Raw genomic sequence first — 20,925 nt, 5'->3', positions numbered from 1 at the left:
TATGTTTCACTTCCCAAGGCTTCCACTAGATGTCAACAGTATTTAGAACCTGTTTTGAGGAATCTCCTCTAAAGCCTAGTGTAGCCTAGTGGTTAGAGCGTTGGACTAGTAACCAGAAGGTTGCGAGTTCAAACTCCCGAGCTGACAAGGTACAAATCTGTCGTTCTGCCTCTGAACAGGCAGTTAACCCACTGTTCCCAGGCCGTCATTGAAAATAAGAATTTGTTCTTAACTGACTTGCCTGGTAAAAAAAAAAAAAGGAGGGGCTCGTAAGGGCTCTTTGAGTGAGTGGTCTGGCACGCTCACGTGAAAAGGTAGCTACGTTCCACTTCATTTGTACAGACAAAAGGAATTGTCCGGTTGGAACATTAAATGAAGTTATGTTAAAAAAAATCCTAAAGATTGATTCCATACTTAGGTTGGCATGTTTCTACGGGCTGCAACGGAACTTTTTGAACTTTCCGTCCAACGCGACCTGAACACGCTTTTGGATTTGTTTACCAAACACCCTAACAAAAGAAGATATTTGGACATAACTGATGGACATTATCGAACAAATCAAACATTTATGGTGGAACTGGGATTCCTGGGAGTGCATTCTGATGAAGATTATCAAAGTTAAGTGAATATTTAAAATGCTATTTCTGAGTAATGTCGACTACCCAATATGGCGGGTATCTTTTTGGCTGCTTTGTTGTCTAAAGGCTGTACTCAGATTATTGCATGGTTTACTTTCTCCGTAAAGTTTTTTTAAATCTGACATAGCGGTTGCATTAAGGAGAAGTTTATCTAAAGTTCCATGTGTAATAGTCGTATGTTTATTATGAGTATTTCTGTAAATTGATGTGGCTCTCTGCAATATCACCGCATGTTTTAGAAGTACTGAATGTCACACGCCAATGTAAACTCCAATTTTTTTGAAATATGAACTTTATCAAACAAAACATACATGTATTGTGCAACATGAAGTCCTATTAGTGTCATCTGATGAAGATCAAAGGTTAGTGATTAATTTGATCTCTTTCTCATTTTTGTGACTCCTCTTTGGCTGGAAAAAATGGCTGTTTCTGTGGCTTGGTGGTGACCTAACATAATCGTTTGCGGTGCTTTCGCTGCAAATCCTTTTTGAAATCAGACACTGTGGCTGGATTAATGAGAATTTTATCTTTAAAATGGTGTAAAACTACTTGTATGCTTGAGGAATTTTAATTATGATATTTTTCGTTGTTTTGAATTTGGCGCCCTGCACCGGGGGGGGGGGGGTTCCGCTAGCTTTGTTGCCCAAAGCTAACATGATAAGCAGCCAGCTAGCTTCATCTGGCCAGGTGAGGTTAGACCTGTCTGGGTTATGTGTTGTGAAGCTAGCCACAATAAGGGTTAGGCACAATAGTGAAATTTGTGGTTTGCCTTCAAAATAAAAGTACCTCTGAAAGTGATGCAGGAGGTTACAATTGGTGGAATCATGGCATATTAAGACTAGATCATATTAAAACAAGGTTAGAATATGAAGCAATGAAATGGGGCATCAGTCTAAATCGGTGACACCCACAGAACACAACCGTGAAGAGTTCACACAAATATTAGCATTTGTAGCTCTTATCGCGGGACTGTGACTGTGTGAAATCCCCTCCCCAGTCAGTCTATTGTCTGTATTGACATTCATATTGCACTGTACAGCTTTACCTAAGGATTGGGGATCAATGAACTGGGTATCAGTCTACCCAATTTTTTTCATCCTCCTCAGAGTTATCAGACTGAGGTTGACAATAAATGTGTCTCAATTCACAGTTGTTTCAGAGTCCCGCAATAAGAGCTACAACGCTAATGTTCCCTGGGGGTCACGGAGTAGACTGATACTGATGGATTGTGGACCAATGACATGGGGTAAGGCTGTACAGTGAAATAATATGCCCCCAATGCAATTCTAAAGTACAATACATCCAGTGTGATTTCAACAGATTAACAAATGGTAGTATTTTGTTGATTTTATATAACATTCCAACCTCATTTAGCATGATTATTAAATTATGGCATAATGCTACTATTTGTATTCATTTGCATCACTGTCAATGGCATACTTTTATTCTGAAGGACAACCGCAAAGTCCACTATTGTGGCTGATCCTTATTATGGCTAGCTTCACATAGATGGGTCCGACAACCATTAATCAAATAAGAACGGTCTTATAAATTAGGATTATTTTAGATGATGACACCTAGCTATATGGTTAGATAGTAGCTATAGCGAACTAGACATCTACTGAAATAGATGTCGTTTTGCTATGTTTCTGGGGAAGAACATTGTTTGCATCCATCAGCAAGCTAGCTTTTTAATGACCAGCACTGGAGGTACGCAAGACAACTTTACCAGCATCATAGCATACGTATTGATGAATCGTTGTGACACACACACACAATTATGTGACGTGCAGTCATATTCAGGCCCTAATTGGTCAACAAGTTTATTTGACAGGTCAAAGTGTTCCCAAACGGCGTTCCATAGAAACCCTGGTTGAGAAACGACTAAACAACGAAACAGCACAGCAAGTAAGTGAAAGAAATAGGTTTTGTATGTTTGACTGGTAATGGGGACATATGTAAATGCCAACAAAATAACTTTTTTGGTCAGTGTGTGTGTGTGTGTGTAACCTTTAACTAGGAAAGTCAGTTAATAACCTCTTGAAACTCTGGGGGCGCAATTTCATTTTTGGATGAAAAACGTTCCCGTTTTAAACAAGATATTCTGTCACAAAAAGATGCTCGACCATGCATATAATTGATAGCTTTGGAAAGAAAACTCTGAATTTTCCAGAACTGCAAAGATATTGTCTGTGGGTACCCTAGAACGGGAGCTACAGGCAAAACCAAGATGAAACGGCAACCAGGAAATCAGCAGGATTTTTGAGGCTCCGTTTTCCATTGTTTCCTTATATGGCTGTGAATGCGAGAGGAATGAGCCTGCCCTTTCTGTCGTTTCCCCAAGGTGTCTGCAGCATTGTGACGTATTTGTAGGCATATCATTGGATGATTGACCATAAGAGACTACATTTTCCAGGTGTCCGCCCGGTGTCCTCCGTCGAAATTGGTGCGTCATTTTCAGCTGCTGGTATTTTTCCATGCGATTCTGAGGGGAAAGCAGGCTTCCATGAACGGCATATCAATGAAGAGATGTGAAAAAACACCTTGAGGATTGATTCTAAACAACGTTTGCCATGTTTCGGTCGATATTATGGAGTTAATTTGGAAAAAGTTTGACGTTTTGGTGACTGAATTTTCGGTTCGTTTCGGTAGCCAAATGTGATGTACAAAACGGAGCGATTTCTCCTACACAAAGATTCTTTCAGGAAAAACTGAACATTTGCTATGTAACTGAGTCTCCTCATTGAAAACATCCGAAGCTCTTCAAAGGTAAATGATTTTATTTATTTGGTTATCTGGTTTTTGTGAAAATGTTGCGTGCTAAATGCTACGCAAAATGCTAAGCTAGCTTGCAATACTCTTACACAAATGATAGATTTGCTATGGTTCAAAAGCATATTTTGAAAATCTGAGATGACAGTGTTGTTAAGAAAAGGCTAAGCTTGAGAGCTTACGCATTATTTTCATTTTATTTGCGATTTTCAGAAATCGTTAACGTTGCGTTATGCTAATGAGCCTGAGGCTTTATTCACGATCCCGGATCTGGGATGGGGAGTATCAAGAGGTTAGAACAAATTCTTATTTACAATGACGGCCTACCGCGGCCACACCCGGACGATGCTGGGCCAAGTGTGCTCTTCCCAAGAAAGGCTAATAGTTTATTACCATCTGTTCTAAACAGTCATTCAACAAGATGGAAATGCATAAGATATTCCCATGAAACTGAGACCAAATGATTGGCATGCAGTTTCACCAGTAACATTTCAAGAATTGGCATTCACCATTGACAGTGATGGACTATTTTGAAATGAGGTTTGCGTAACTTGGTGTTTGAGGGTATTAAAAATATAACATTTTCTTGAGACAAAATGTGTGGGCATAGGCAGACATTGCAATTGGAGAATCCATTTTATGCATATTTTATAACAGGGCTCTCCAACCCTGTTCCTGGAGAGCTACCATCCTGTAGGGTTTGCATTCCAACACTAATCTAGCACACCTGATTCTAATAATTAGCTGGATTATAAAATGGATGGGGTTGGTTACAAATGGGGTTGGAGTGAAACCCTTACAGGAGGGTATCTCTCCAGGAACAGGGTTGGAGAGCCCTGTAATTCAATAGGCTATATCCGTCGGTACAAACTTTGAGGAAATGACGACATCACTGACATATTTGGTTGCGCACCCTGACCTAAACAAATAGCAGTACACCACCACCAGTCAGATCTGTGGTAGGTCTACTAAACCACCACCAGTCAGATCTGTGGAAGGTCTACTAAACCACCACCAGTCAGATCTGTGGTAGGTCTAGTAAACCACCACCAGTCAGATCTGTGGTAGGTCTAGTAAACCACCACCAGTCAGATCTGTGGTAGGTCTACTAAACCACCATGTTTTAGCCTTATCTCCATTTACATAGTCATAAACTACGTTTGGATTAGCCTACACTAATTCAAATCAACTGGACTGGATTATTTTACCGCACCAGTTCTACAATCCAATGCATGTACGATCTATGCAATGAAACAGATAGTGGCGTGTATATTATTATTTTTTATTAGGATTTTTTTCAGGGGGTGCTACAGCACCCTCAGCACCTCTACTTCCCACACTTGGATTACTTCATGGAGAAAAAAAGTATATATTTTAATAACTGAGCTTTTTCTAAATTCAAACTGACGCACTGCAACTGGACAGATATTTTATGAGAGTTGGATTCACGAATCGAGGACGAAGACCGCGTCGCCAAGCTAAGGTTGGTCAAATTCTGTGCTAGACCCAACAGTACCTATCCTGGAACTCCCAGTAGAATACTAAAAATCTTTGGTTAAATCACATTAACAGATAATGTGACTTAACCAAAGATTTTTGTAACAGTCTGTAGCTAAGAGAATTGGTGATCAGCAGATGAGGTGGTCATGATGAAATCCCAAAGAAACATAGTGAGTTCAGAGAACAACTGTAGGCGGAGTATTGTCAAGATCAAACTGCCATTCAGGTCCTCGAGTCATCTTCTGCTTGAAATCCAGCATAATGTCTAATCCATCGAGAGGGATACGGTCCATGAGTTACAGTTCTACTACAATGACACATGCCGGTAAAGGAATGTTTCTCTCCAATCATTTACTCCAGGAAGAAGCCCAGGCACCACACGGCATTGTCTTTAACACATTGTACAGTTTGAACATGCACATAGGCAGAGATTACGTGTATAGAACAATATTTACCCTAATTGACAGAAATATGGCATAAATCTCAAACTTTGCACAGCGACCAGACCGTACAAATGTACCAGTATCTAGCAACAGCCATGTTTCACATGCTCGCTTAGGCAAATATATTTATAGCAAAACCAGATATTACGTTTTAGAGATTTTCAAACATTTAAATTGTTGTATTATAGTTTCTACTCAATGTTAGTTAGTAAACTTAGCTAGCTAGCTTGTTGGATAGCCAATAATTGTTAGTTGCATCTGTTAAGAATCCTATTTTTCGTCATGCCTATAATTGAGTGATTTTAAAATAAATCTATCATAATCATAACCAATGTCAACCCTTGTCAATTATGTTATATTTAGCTAGTAAAACTATTTAGCTAATGTTACATGATCCCTAACAAGTTACAAACAGGAGGCCTGACGCATATTAACCTGTTTACAGGCGCCAGGCTAACTAGCTAGCCAACGCCGGTCATGTGCTAACATTTGCTGGTAAACCTAGATTTAGGCGGCTGGTTGTAATGTTATAACTTGTGTCTGCCTGCCTTGGGGGAAGGACGGGGCCAGAGCACGAAGCACCGCCCCACATGGGTTGTAGAGACAGGGGGGGAAATGTGTCAGCTTATATAATTAGCAATGAATCTGCTGATCGGAACGTTGCTGAACGACATCCAAAGGCTCTATCGGACAAGGATAACCACATCTACACGCACAAAAACGTATAGTGTGGTCAGTATCACAAAAATCACATTTTATTGGTCACATACAAATATTCAGCAGATGTAGCGAAATGCTTGTGACTGATTATCTGGTGTAACAGAGCCATCGCAAAACGCCACAAAGCAGGACTACATTTATTCACAGACCCCATCAATACACCGGAAGTCGTCGTTCAGACCCCATCAATACACCGAAAGTCGTCATTCAGCGCGCGACGCCCAGACCTTTCTTCCTCCCTCCTGGGCATTGTGTGAAACACATCTCACTGTCCTAGAAATGCCTCGGACATGATGAAAACAAGCCCAGATTCGCCCAGGGTGAAATTCCCCTTTAACAATAGGTAGTCCAGGTATGTCAATGGGGTGGGCCTTATCTCTTTTGTTTTATATTGTTCCTCAAGCAAGGGGGGGATGACATCATGAATTGCCATCCGACCAAGCCCTACTCCTTGGCAGTTTGGCACTATTTTGCTATTAGACTGTTTTGACCCATTAGTGTGTGCGTTACTGTATTTATACTTGGGATATGGCTTTGCAACAAGAAACGTTAGAAAATCACTGGAGGATGTGGTGGAAGTACCTTTGGCAGTCATTACAACTGTAAATCATCTGGAATACAATTATACCAACTATGAAACTCTTAGGGCAACATACACAGTGTACAAAATATTAAGAACAGGGACCGGGAAGGAACAGGGGCCGGGAAGGAACAGGGGCCGGGAAGGAACAGGGGCCGGGAAGGAACAGGGGCCGGGAAGGAACAGGGGCCGGGAAGGAACAGGGGCCGGGAAGGACAGGAAAGGGAAGGGCAGGGACCAGAAGGACAGGGACCAGAAGGACAGGGAGGGAGGAATGAATGCGGTCCGATTCTCGACCCTTCTTCCTAAGTGTGCACTCATACACTCCCCCTAATGGATTACCTCCCTCAGTTACATGATCTGACTGAGCTGCTGTCTCTTGTCAATGTTTTGTAATAACTAACCCCAACTAGAAACTATAAAATGATCACTCTCTCCTACCTCATGTAGGATATTTTTGCTTTGATTTCATGAGAAGCTCCATTTAGCCACTGGCGCTGCTATTCTGTGTTACGGTCTCTAGCGGTCAATACATGTGAGTTGCAGTGCTTTTCTCCAATATGAAAAATGAATGCTAATTGTTGAATATATTAGTGGTATAGTAATACTCCCCTTTTCAAGGTAACCACTTATTTACCCTCTTGACGGTTATGATGGGGAGAAAAATCAGATCAGTAAATTGTTTAACCTCAAGCCAAGGCTTTATGGTATATGGTTAATTATGGCTGGCACTGGTTATAATCTGCCACAATATCAATGTTGCCAGCTAAGGTATGCAAGGGGACAGTCGGCCTGGTTGGACAAGGCTGCACCAAATGGAAGTTAGAGAGAAATGGACAGACTATGTGACTCAAATGGCTGACTAAAACTAGGACAAACTTTGTCCTAAACTAAAGGACAAAATGACTCAAATGTAAAAATGTATTTTAAGACCAAAACTAAATCTAAAATAGCTGCCAAAATGAACACTGCCCTGTAACCTGAACCACTAGTACCAGGTGTAAACAGCCATGTCTCTCTGTAATCATTACCCTGTCAGTCTGGTAACTGGTTAACCACACCAGAGTCTGACATGACATTACACTAATACCTCATGATCTAAAACACACAAAGGCCCAGACGAAATACCAGGACACGTACTCAGAGCATCTGACCATCTGTAGCCATGAATTGCTCTGACCATCTGTAGCCATGAAATGCTCTGAAAGGCTGGTCATGGCTGACAACACCGTCATCCCAGACATCCTGGACCCGCTTCAATCCCCATACCGCCCCAACAGATGATGCAATCTCTATTGCACTCCACACTGCCCTTTTCTAACTATACAAAAGACACAGCTATGTGAGAGTATGCTCAGTCCCCTGCTGTACACCCTCTTCACCCAAGACTGCGTGGCCGCCATGACTCCAACACCATCATTAAGTTTGCTGACGACAAGACGGTTGTAGGCCTGATCACCGATGACGAGACAGCCTACAAGTAGGTCATTGACCTGGCAGTTTGGTGCCAGGACAACTACCTTTCCCTCAACGTGGGCAAGACAAAGGATCTTATCGTGGACTACAAGAAATCGAAGACCGAAAACACCCCCATTCACATCAACGGGGCTGTAGTGGAGCAGGTCGAGAGCTTCCTGCCATCCAGGACCTCTATACCAGGCGGTGTAAGAGGAAAGTTCTAAAAAGGGTCAAAGACTCCAGCCACCCAAGTCACACCTTTCTCTCTGCTACCACATGGTAAGTGGTATCGATGCACCAAGTCTGAAACCAACAGGACAGCTTCTACCCCCAAGCCATAAGACTGATAAATAGTTGACCAACAGCTTGCCTCCACTATCTGCATTGACCCTTTCTGCACCAACTCTTGACTCATCACATACACTGCAGTTACTGTTTATCATCTATCCTGTTGCCTAGTCACTTTATCCCTACCTATATGTACATATCTACTCAACTACCTCGCACTCCTGCACATTGACCCCGTACGCAGCCTGGCTACCACTGACCCCAGTACGCAGCCTGGCTACCACTGACCCCAGTACGCAGCCTGGCTACCACTGACCCCAGTACGCAGCCTGGCTACCACTGACCCCAGTACGCAGCCTGGCTACCACTGACCCCAGTACGCAGCCTGGCTACCACTGACCCCAGTACGCAGCCTGGCTACCACTGACCCCAGTACGCAGCCTGGCTACCACTGACCCCAGTACGCAGCCTGGCTACCACTGACCCCAGTACGCAGCCTGGCTACCACTGACCCCAGTACGCAGCCTGGCTACCACTGACCCCAGTACGCAGCCTGGCTACCACTGACCCCAGTACGCAGCCTAGCTACCACTGACCCCAGTACGCAGCCTAGCTACCACTGACCCCAGTACGCAGCCTAGCTACCACTGACCCCAGTACGCAGCCTAGCTACCACTGACCCCAGTACGCAGCCTAGCTACCACTGACCCCAGTACGCAGCCTAGCTACCACTGACCCCAGTACGCAGCCTAGCTACCACTGACCCCAGTACGCAGCCTAGCTACCACTGACCCCAGTACGCAGCCTAGCTACCACTGACCCCAGTACGCAGCCTAGCTACCACTGACCCCAGTACGCAGCCTAGCTACCACTGACCCAGTACACAGCCTGGTTACCACTGACCCAGTACTGGTACCCTGTGTATATAGCCTAGTTACCACTGACCCAGTACTGGTACCCTGTGTATATAGCCTAGTTATCGTTACTCATTGTGTTATTATTTATCTCTGTAAGTAAGCATTTCGCCGTTAGTATACACCTGGTTGTTTACGAAGCACATGACAAAAACAATTTTATTTTAATTGATTTGACACACACTAATGACACTGCTGTCTCACTTTCTACAACACGCAAACACACTGCTTTGCCTTCCTCTCTTTAAGAACTCCGTTGGCACTCGACTGGTGAACCGCAGGGCACTCGACTGGTGAACCGCAGGGCACTCGACTGGTGAACCGCAGGGCACTCGACTGGTGAACCGCAGGGCACTCGACTGGTGAACCGCAGGGCACTCGACTGGTGAACCGCAGGGCACTCGACTGGTGAACCGCAGGGCACTCGACTGGTGAACCGCAGGGCACTCGACTGGTGAACCGCAGGGCACTCGACTGGTGAACCGCAGGGCACTCGACTGGTGAACCGCAGGGCACTCGACTGGTGAACCGCAGGGCTCTCGACTGGTGAACCGCAGGGCACTCGACTGGTGAACCGCAGGGCACTAGACTGGGTCTCTCTTTCTTTGTGGTCAAACAATAATGCTAGCAGCCTTTAAAAAGACCTGAGGGTTGATAGGTTGATTCTAAAGACTAAGCAACTAAAAACAAGGTTTCCTCTCTTTTCCGTGTGATCCACTATTAGACTAAACAAGGTTTCATCTCTTCTCTGTCTCGTCTAACAGTCCTAATACTGTGCTGAGTGCTAGAACATTATGCCACAGTCTTAGAGGTCTGGAGTCTCCGGTCTGTGTCCTGACCAGGAAGAATCAACACCACAAATGGAGCCTTCTGAGCTTTATGCAGTCTGGGGACCAGATTAAACAAATTATACAGGAATCACTATTCATCAAACTGACATGACAACACACACCATACCTGCTGACTGAACCAACCACTCTACAATGGCTACCTGTACCTGGTCAAAAGGACACAATATAGAATAAAGAGTCCTTTAGACAGATGTGGAGTGTCCTGACTACAGTGTAATCTAGATCAGTGTTTCCCAACCCCAGTCCTCCAGTATAATCTAGATCAGTGTTTCCCAACCCCAGTATAATCTAGATCAGTGTTTCCAAACCCCGGTCCTCCAGTTTAATCTAGATCAGTGCTTCAACTCCTCCTGTCTCAGCCTCCATTATTTATACTGCAGTAGTTTGTGTGTCGGGGGGCTAGGGTCAGCCTGTTATATCGTATAGTATTTCTCCTGTCTTATCCGGTGTCCTGTGTGAATTTAAGTATGCTTGCTCTAATTCTCTCTCTCTCTCTGAAGACCTGAGCCCTACAACCATGCCTCAGGACTACCTGACATGACTCCTTGCTGTCCCCAGTCCACCTGGCCGTGCTGCTGCTCCAGTTTCAACTGTTCTGCATGCGGCTATGGAACCTTGACCTAATCACCAGACGTGCTACCTGTCCCAGACCTGCTGTTTTCAACTCTCTAGAGACAGCAGGACCGGTAGAGATACTTGTCAGTTGGCTTTTCATAGCCAATCATTATATTTACTCCTGAGGTGCTGACCTGTTGCACCCTCGACAACCACAGTGATTATTATTATTAGACCCTGCTGGTCATCTATGAATATTTGATTATCTTGGCCATGTTCTGTTATCTCCACCCGGCACAGCCAGAAGAGGACTGGCCACCCCTCGTAGCCTGGTTCCTCTTGGTTTCTTCCTAGGTTCTGGCCTTTCTAGGGAGTTTTTCCTAGCCACCATGCTTCTACACCTGCATTGCTTGCTGTTTGGGGTTTCAGGCTGGGTTTCTGTACAACACTTTGTGACATCAGCTGATGTAAGAAGGGCTATATAAATACATTTGATTGATTGGTTTTTCAACCCTGGTCCTCCAGTATAATCTACATCAGTGTTTCCCAACCCTGGTTACAACAAAACTGTGTACTGTCGGGGGTACTGGAGGACCAGGGTTGGGAAACACTGAACTAGAGGAGGACCAGGGTTGGGCTGAGATGTTGACTGGGAGAGAATGTATCACTTCCTCATGTAATAACTGTTGATGAGTCTCTGACTTAGAAGAGGAACAGAACTGCTGTTAGCAACCCTACACTGTTACTATAGGGCAACTTAGAATAGGAACAGACCTGCTGAAGAGAAACTGAATGCCTTCAGAGAGACAGAGAGAGAGGGGAGAGACCGAGAGAGAGGGGAGAGACATAAAACTATATCCCCCCCAATTGAATCAAACTTTAACAATGACAGATTCTTCATCCTAGAGGGGGAGATCAACCATTTCCAGGCCCAGGGACATGTACTAGTCTGTGACCTAAATGCCAGAACCGGACAAGAACCTGACACCCTCAGCACACAGGGGGACAAACACCAACCTGGAGGTGACAACATTCCCTCCCCCATATGCCCCCCGAGGCACAACTATGACAAAACAACCAACAAAAACAGGTCACAACTCCTGCAGGTCTGTCGCACGCTGGGTCTGTACATAATCAATGTTAGGCTTCAAGGAGACTATGGTAGGTACACCTATAGCTCTATGGTAGGTACACCTATAGCTTGGCAGTAGTACTGTAGATTACTTTATCACTGAGCTCAACCCAAAGTCTCTCAGAGCGTTCAGTCAGCCCAACCCTATCAGACCACAGCAAAATCACAGTCTACTTGAACAGAGCAATACTCAACCATGAGGCAAAGCCAAATGAACTGCACAATATTAAGAAATGCTTTAGACTGAAGGAAAGTAGTGTAGAAATCTACCAAAACACAATTAGGCAACAACACACTCTTAGACAATTTCCTGGGTAAAACGTTCCACTGTAACAGTGAAGGTGTAAACTTGGCAGTAGAAAATCTTAACAGTATATTTGACCTCTCAGCTTCCCTATCAAATCTAAACATTTCAAGCAGACAACTTAAGAAAATTACCAACAGTGACAATTGGTTTGATGAAAAATGCAAAAACCTAAGAAAGAAATTGAGAATCCTGTCCAACCAAAAAGAGACCCAGAAAACCTGAGCCTACTCCTTCACTATGGTGAATATAAAGTGGGGCAAAAAGGAAAGTTCTCCCACTTAAAAAGATGAGGCCTGTAATTCCCATCATAGGTACACTTCAACTATGACAGACAAAATGAAGAAAAAAAATCCAGAAAATAACAGTGTAGGATTTTTAATGAATTTATTTGCAAATTATCGCCAAAATACCAGCAAGTGTGTGAAAACCTTGTGAAGACTTACAGAAAACGTTTGACCTCTGTCATTGCCAACAAAGGGTATACAACAAAGTATTGGGAAACTTTTGTTATTGACCAAATACTTAATTGAAACCAATGCATTGAAACCAATGCGCATTAAATCAACATGCAAATGTTTTCGCAATCTGGGTAGAAAATAGAATGTCTACGCTTCACAGTAATAACGCTAAGGGCAGGCAGGTTTAGTAAGGTCAATTGAATATGGCAGTTTCTATGTCTAAATTAGGCTAAGACTACTCAAATGGCAAGTGTGGTGGTATATGCATTGTAGGTCGACCGATTATGATTTTGTAAGACCGAAACCGATTATTGGAGGACCAAAAAAGACAATGCCGATTATATTTGTAATAATGACAATTTTTAAAAAAAAGTGTTCATTCAGTATTATAACTTAAAAACAAAAATCAATTTAGTCTCAAATCAATAATGTTCAATTTGGTTTAAATAATGCAAAAACAGTGTTGGAGAAGAAAGTAAGTGTGCAATATGTGCAATGTAAAAAAAAGCTGACAAGTCAGTTTAAATTCCTGCTCAGAACATGAGAACATATGAAAGCTGGTGGTTCCTTTTAACATGAGTCTAAAACTTCTTAACTGGGAATATTGGTTGTAGTTATTATAGGAGTCTGTCTCTCTATACCATTTGTATTTCATATACCTTTTGACGATTAATGTTCTTATAGGCACTATAGTATTGGCAGCCTAATCTCGGGAGTTGATAGGCTTGAAGTCATGAACAGTGCTGTGCTTCAAGCATTGCGAAGTGCTGCTGGCAAACGCAAGAAAGTGCTGTATGAATGAATGCTTACGAGCCTGCTCCTGCCTACCACCGCTCAGTCAGACTGCGCTATCAAATCATATACTTAATTATAATAAACACACAGTAATACGAGCCTTAGGTCATCAATATGGTCAAATCTGGGAACTATCATTTAGAAAACAAAATGTTTATTCTTTCAGTGAAATACGGAACCGTTTCGTATTTTATCTAACGGGTGGCAATCCTAAAGCTAAATATTGCTTTTACATTGCACAACCTTCAATTTTATGTCATAATTACATAAAATTCTAGCAAATGAATTACGGTCTTTGTTCATTCTTGAAGATCAGTGGGACGCTAGCATCCCTTTTCGAAAAATTCAGGTGAAATTGCAGAGCGCCAAATTCAAATTAAATTACTATAAATATTAAACTTTCATGACATGACAAGTGCAATATATCAAAATAAAGCTTAACTTGTTGTTAATCCAGCCGCCGTGTCAGATTTCAAAAAGGCTTTACGGCGAAAGCAAACTATGCGATTATCTGAGGACAGCGCCCACCACACAAATGCATAACAAATCATTTTCAACAAGGGAGTTGCGACAAGTCAGAAATAGCGATATAATATATGCCTCACCTTTAAAGATCTTCTTCTGTTGGCACTCCAAAGGGTCCGAGTTACATTACAAATGGTCCTTTAGTTCGATAATGTCCTTCTTTATATCCATAAAAACTCAGTTTAGCTGGCGAGCTTCAGTCAATGACCCACTCGGCTTCCCTCCTTCAAAATGCATACAAAATTAATCCCAAAAGTTACCAATAAACTTATCCAAACAAGTCAATCAATGTTTATAATCAAACCTTAGGTACCCTAATACGCAAATAAACAATCAAATTTAAGACGGAGAATCGTTATTGTCTTTACCGGAGAAAAATACCAAAGAACGCACACTCATTCACGCGCTTGGAAAACACTACAGCCAAAATGGGAGCCACCTAGACAAACTACAATTTCTGGCTCATTTAAAAAAAAAAACAGCCTGAAACTCTTCCTAAAGACTTGACATCTAGTGGAAGCCCTAGGAAATGCAATCGGGCATGATGTCGCCCTATTATAAAAGTGCCAGCAATTGAAAGTGGTAGGGGTTTCATCTACCATTTTAGTTCTGTTATACTAACAGACATTATTTTAACAGTTTTAGAAAATTTAGAGTTTATCCAAATCTAATCTAATTATATGCATATCCTAGCTTCTGGGCCTTAGTAGCAGGCAGTTTACTTTGGGCGTGCTTAACATCCGGATGTCAAAATACCGCCCCCTATCCCAAAGCAGTTGAGAAATGGTTTTCACACAGTTTGCAACGAGCCAGGAGGCCCAAAATGCTGCATATACCTGGACTCTGCTTATACAGAACGCAAAGTGAAAATTTCCCTAGTTAAAATGTATTTATTTTACCTTTATTTAACTAGGCAAGTCAGTTAAGAATTTGTTCTTATTTTCAATGACGGCCTAGGAACAATCGGTTAACTGCCTGTTCAGGGGAAGAACAACATTTTTTACCTTGTCAGCTCGGGGACTCAAGCTTGCAACCGGCTGGTTACTAGTCCAACGCTCTAACCACTAGGCTACTTGTTTTTACTTATTTTAACTAAATATAAAGTTGTTTTTTTAAATACACTTGTGTATCGATTTTCAGAAATGCATTGATGTTTATGGTTAGGTACATTGATGCAACGACAGTGCTTTTGTCCCGCAAATGCGTGTGTAGGGGGCAGGATTTTGATGTTTGGATGAAAAACAAACCCAAATGAAACTGCCTATTTCTCAGGCCCAGAAGCTAGAACATGCATACAATTGTCAGATTAGGATAGAAAACTCTAAAGTCTCAAATTGTCAAAATATTGTCTGTGAGTGAGAACTGATATTGCAGGCGAAAACCTGAGGAAAATCCAACCAGGAAGTGCCTCTTATTTTGAAAGCTCCTTGTTCCATTGCATGCCTTCCCTCCATTTAAAAGGTATATCAACCAGATTCCTTTCCCTATGGCTTTGACATGGTGTGAACAGTCTTTAGACAGTTTCAGGATTTTATTCTGAAAAATGAGCGAGAGCGATCACATCGCGTCAGTGGATGGCTGGGTGCCAGCAGAGTTTTGCATGCGTAACAGCTTGGTGCAGACATTTTCTCTCTCCTATTGAAAAAGCTACGGTCCGGTTGAAATATTATAGATTATTTTTTGTAAAAACAACCTGAGGATTGATTATTAAAAAAAAAACACTTGACATGTTTCTACAAACTTTACGGATACTATTTGGAAGTTGACTGCCCGTCATGACCTGCACGAGCCTGTGGATTTCTGAACAAAACGCGCCAACCAAATGGAGGTTTTTGGATATAAAAATAATCTATCGAACAGAAGGAACATTTATTGTGGAACTGGGAGTCTCGTGAGTGCAAACATCCGAATATCAAAGGTAAGCGATTAATTGTATTTATTTTCTGACTGTCATGACCAATCTACTTTGTTGCTAGCTGTTTGTAATGTTTTGTCTGATGAGACAGAGATCCTCACATAAACGCTTGGTTTGCTTTCGCTGTAAAGCTTTTTTGAAATCTGACACGCCAGGTGGATTAACAAGCTAAACTGTGTTTTGCTATATTGCACTTGTGATATAATGAAAATTAAATATTTTTAGTAATTTAAATTGAATTTGGTGCTCTGCAATTCGGCGGATGTTGACGAAAATGATCCCGCTAACGGGATGGGTGCGCCAAGAAGTTAAATCATCCCCCATCTGGCGAAGGAGGCTGTGATTTGATGATAAATTAACAGGCACCGCATTGATTATTTACAACACAGGACAAGTTGGTAATATTGTCAACTATGTGTAGTTAACTAGTGATAATGTTAAGATGGTATTTTACAAGTTAAGTTTAATGCTAGCTAGCAACTAACCTTGGCCCCTTGCTGCACTCACGTAACAGGTTGTCAGCCTGCCATGCAGTCTCCCCGTGAAGTGCAATGTAATCGGCCATAATCAGTGTCCAAAAATGCAGATTACTGATTGTTATGAAACCTTGAAATCGACCCTAATTAATTGTCAATGCCAATAAAAAAAATAAAATAAAAAAAAATTAAAAAAAATCGGTCGCCCACTCGTCTCTAGTGGTGTCTCCTAACCAGCCTCTAATATGCATTCTAGTCGTCCACTGGGATGCCACAACTCCCAAATCACAAATAGAAGTTAGGCTACTGCATGTTCGTAAAACTGACCCAAGTACCATTTTTCATTTGCATCCAGAACAATAAAATGTTCCAGTAATCAAGTCACTCTGCCACTCACATTTTGCTGAAAAGACACCGATTTATATTAAAAGTTCGGTCTGTTTCAATTTGAAAATAATTCAAAAATATGTTTGCTAAATTCTAGATTTAATAAGCCAACATTAAATACTTTAAACTATACAAGAATAATACAAGGTACTTCATAATATTTTTTAACCCCTACCACTACTAAAAATCCATAATGCACTAAGTCTGGAACCAACAGGACCCTGAACAGCTTCTACCCCCAAGCCATAAGACTGATAAATAGTTGACCAACAGCTTGCCTCCACTATCTGCATTGACCCTTTCTGCATCAACTCTTGACTCATCACATACGTTGCAGTTACTGTTTATCATCTATCCTGTTGCCTAGTCACTTTATCCCTACCTCGTACTCCTGCACATTGACCCAGTACTGGCACCCTGTCTATATAGTCTAGTTACCACTGACCCAGTACTGGTACCCCGTATACATAGCCTCGTTATCACTGACCCAGTACTGGTACCCTGTGTACATACAAATGAAGTCAGAAGTTTACATACACCTTAGCCAAATACATTCAAACTCAGTTTTTTTGGCTTACTGCATTCGCGTAACAGGCAGGCTCCTCGTGAGGCAGGTGGTTAGAGCGTTGGACGAGTTAACTGTACGGTTGCAAGATTGGATCCCCCGAGCTGACAAGGTGAAAATCTGTCATTCTGCCCCTGAACAAGGCAGTTAACCCACCCACTGTTCCTAGGCCGTCATTGAAAATAAGAATGTGTTCTTAACTGACTTGCCTAGTTAAATAAAAGGTGTAAAAAAATAAAAATATTCAGCAAAATCAGCGCCCAAAAATACCGATTTCCGATTGTTATGAAAACTTGAAAATACTTTTTCTCTCTCTGCATTGTTGGGAAGGGCCTGTCAGTAAGCATTTCACTGTTGGTCTACACCTGCTGTTTAAAAAGCATGTGACAAATAACATTTTATTTCATTTGATATCCATGCAACATGATTTTAACTTCTGCTTTGTTATAGCCTCAGTTAATGCATTATGGGATTGTAGGGCCAATCCATATCATTATCCATTCTTCTTATAGTGGGTACAGTGCCTTCGGAAAGTATTCAGACCCCTTCTCTTTTTCCACATTTTGTAATGTTACAGCATTATTCTAAAATTGATTAAATTGTTTGTCCCCCTCATCAGTCTACACACAATACTCCAATGGCAAAGCGAAAACAGGTTTATAAACATTTTTTGTACATAAAAAAAAAAAAATCCCAGTCAAGTTTGGATTAGCCTACTCATTCCAGGGTTTTTCTTAATTTTTTACTATTTTCTACATTGTATAATAATAGTGAAGACATCTAAACTACAAAATAACACATATGGAATCATGTAGTAACCAAAAAAAGTGTTTTATATTTGAGATTCTTTAAAGCAGTCAGCCTTCGCCTTGATGACAGCTTTGCACAATCTTGGCAATGAAATCCACTTAGCCTATTGTTCTGGCACATTCATTAATTTTCTTTTACGAGCAGGGTCCAACATTAACAACGGCCCACTAGTCCAGGGCCTGTAAAAACATGTGATCGGCGAGTAGATCTTGTCCCCGACCGGGCCAGTAAATTTTCAGCGCATTTTTGCATTCCAATTCAACATTTACCTACCTGCTCTGTGGCAGTACACCATTGAAGACTACACGCCTAAATGTCATGCTATTTGTATTTGACCACCACGTTCCGCCAGTCACAGCTTCTCCAGCAGTACATCAGTCAATGCCTACACACAGCACACACAAGCTGTCCAGAGCAAAAAACAAGTGCCCATCAACCTACTTCCTGAGCTCATTTTAGGGAAAGTGATTTACAATAGTAAACCTTCAAAAGTGAACATACAAGCAATTTACTGGCTACTGTTTATAGTGTGCCATGTCCAGCTCTCTTTGGGAATGTTTGTCTTAGAAGGTATACTCAGTGTGTGGTCCCTGAATGACCCCAATGCATTTAAGAACTACACCATGTCCGGGCCAGGATAAATTATTTTCGGGACAATACATTTTCGGGCTCGACCAGGCCAATAAGGAAAAGAAGTTAATGTTGGTCACTGGTGTGTTTCAGATGCAGCCACAGAGCAGTGGTACATAGTCTATTTTACTGTGCTTTGATGAACAACCAAAGAACTTGTCTAACAATGCCTGCCCAGGACCTCCACATCCGACTTCTTCACCTGCAGGATCGTCTGAGGAGTATTTCTGTCTGTAATAAAGCCCTTTTGTGAGGGAAAACTCATTTTGATTGCCTGGGGCGGTCTCCCCAGCTCACTGCACCCCTGCCCAATCATGTGTAATACATAGATTCGGGCCTAATTAACGTATTTCAATTGACTGGTTCCTTATACGAACTAACTTCAAAATCTTTGAAATTGGTGCATTTATATTTTTGTTCAGTAAGAGAGACATACAGGGAGAGAGCAGACAGAAAATGTATTCATCTAAATCTATTAGACATCCTATCACTGTTAGAAGCGCCAGCCAGCCACCTCTCCTTTCAAGTTGTTGTTGCGACAGTGGCGGCCCAGTGGCAGCGCACAAAGCGCTCGTCTTCCCCATCATGTGATTCAGCTCGGCTGCTTCAACACTGACGACGTGCTGCACGTGAGACTCATTGTTGTACAAAAAACTGGACAAATGGACCCTGAACAGTCAAAACGACACAACAGTCTCTAATTCAAAGAGTTACTAATGGAACCACAAATAAATCAGGACAGTGTCTTCCCTCCCAATCTTTGTATTTTGCGCAGAAACTGAGCTGTTCCATCTGAACCGAACAGAAGTCATCCACGCTATATGGATGGCCACTCTAGCTTCGCCCTCGTGTCGGTACTAGGTATGCAAAAAACCATCCAGTAGGGGCTGGAAACTAGTGACCTTTGATTGGTCAATCGCAACGCGATGTCGCGGAGTATGCAAAAGTTCAGCTTTCCACAACTTTGGTCTCTTGCATGCCCCAATGGTCACCGCTAACTGCGCTTCCCTTCATTGAATGAGGTCTCCGTTGTTTAATCGCCCCCAACGTGCTAAAGATGGATTTCTACCATAAACCCTGTCAACCAGATAACGCACTGACCGGTAAAAGCAACTCATCTACCTACAAAAGATGGATCCCTATATATCCATTCATCAGTGTAGCTAGTTAACTGTGCCGTTATGTGAAGAGAGACCCTCTTCTGCTGCTAGCTGCCCAAAAGCTAAATATCCAGCTAGCTAATTAGCATCTGGACTTGATTATCCAGCCGTGTAGCCCCCATAGCGCTAACGTTTAATGGCCTGGATAGTGACGAAACTTGGCTAAAGTACTTAACTTTGTCCAAAACAGCTAAAACCCTGACTTCGGTTTAAAACACACAACGGTTACATGAATATACATTTACCTTTTGATATAAAAACTCACCATAAAACTCAGTCAAGTCTCTCTTGTCCAGGAATTGGTCTGTGTGTCCTGGCTGCACTTGCCAACTGAACTACAGCAGAGTCGAGCCATAGACATAAATAGAGGACTCCTCTTTGTGTCTGTGCCACTATAGCGTCTGTGATCTGTCTTTTTTTCGACAATCTCCATTTTGAAGTAGTACATTTTCTTCTTCTTGATTAACAGATCCCTCCTGATGACCCTGTTGGACATGACTTCAACCGGGTCACCAGGAGCGATCAGCCAATGAAGTTGGAAGTCCCACCCAGTTGACGACATAAAAAATGGTGGAAGCCCCCAATTGCGCTGCCCAGGCTGAAAAGCCGTTTGGCCACGTGAGGCCTCTACCATTTTCTATGGCTAGAGCTTGTTCGGAACAGAAACAGCATTGAGCACCAAAGTGAAAATAGGCACAATAAGAATTAGCCACGAGTGGAATTTGCGTTTCGCCTTCTAAATAAAAGTCCCCATTTGAAAGTGATGCAAATTTATATAAATAATGGAATCATGCCATATTTTGACTAGATAATGCTTAACATGGTTGGAATGTTATATAAATTCAAGAAAATACCATTATTAATTTGGCCAAAAAAGTATAAATCAGTTGAACTCGCACTGTGGATGTGTTAGACTTCAGAACTGCTTTGGGAGCACACTAATATTTCACTGTACAGCCTTACCTGTGGATTGTGGACCAATGAAATGGTGCATCAGTCTACTCAGTGTCACCCACAGAACAACTTTGAAGAGTTTACACAAATAT

General features: G+C 42.1%; 1 protein-coding gene across 2 annotated transcripts in view; it reads right to left on the bottom strand.

Annotated features, from left to right (window-relative positions):
* Positions 1-20,244, bottom strand: part of LOC135527658 (monocarboxylate transporter 1-like) — a 43,159-nt gene extending 22,915 nt beyond the window's left edge. The window contains exon 1 of one of the 2 annotated variants that reach the window (XM_064956140.1): positions 20,145-20,244. The gene's annotated coding sequence lies outside the window, so the exon portion shown is untranslated. Of the gene's footprint in view, positions 1-14,016; positions 14,156-20,144 lie in introns of those variants that run through there. The other variant, XM_064956141.1, reaches the window with a different exon arrangement.
* Between the last annotated feature and the right edge of the window lie 681 nt (positions 20,245-20,925).

This window comes from Oncorhynchus masou, chromosome 33 (genome assembly GCF_036934945.1).
Source record: "Oncorhynchus masou masou isolate Uvic2021 chromosome 33, UVic_Omas_1.1, whole genome shotgun sequence".
In the NCBI taxonomy this organism is placed as follows: Eukaryota; Metazoa; Chordata; class Actinopteri; order Salmoniformes; family Salmonidae; genus Oncorhynchus; species Oncorhynchus masou.
This window is presented reverse-complemented; position numbering and strand designations above follow the sequence as displayed.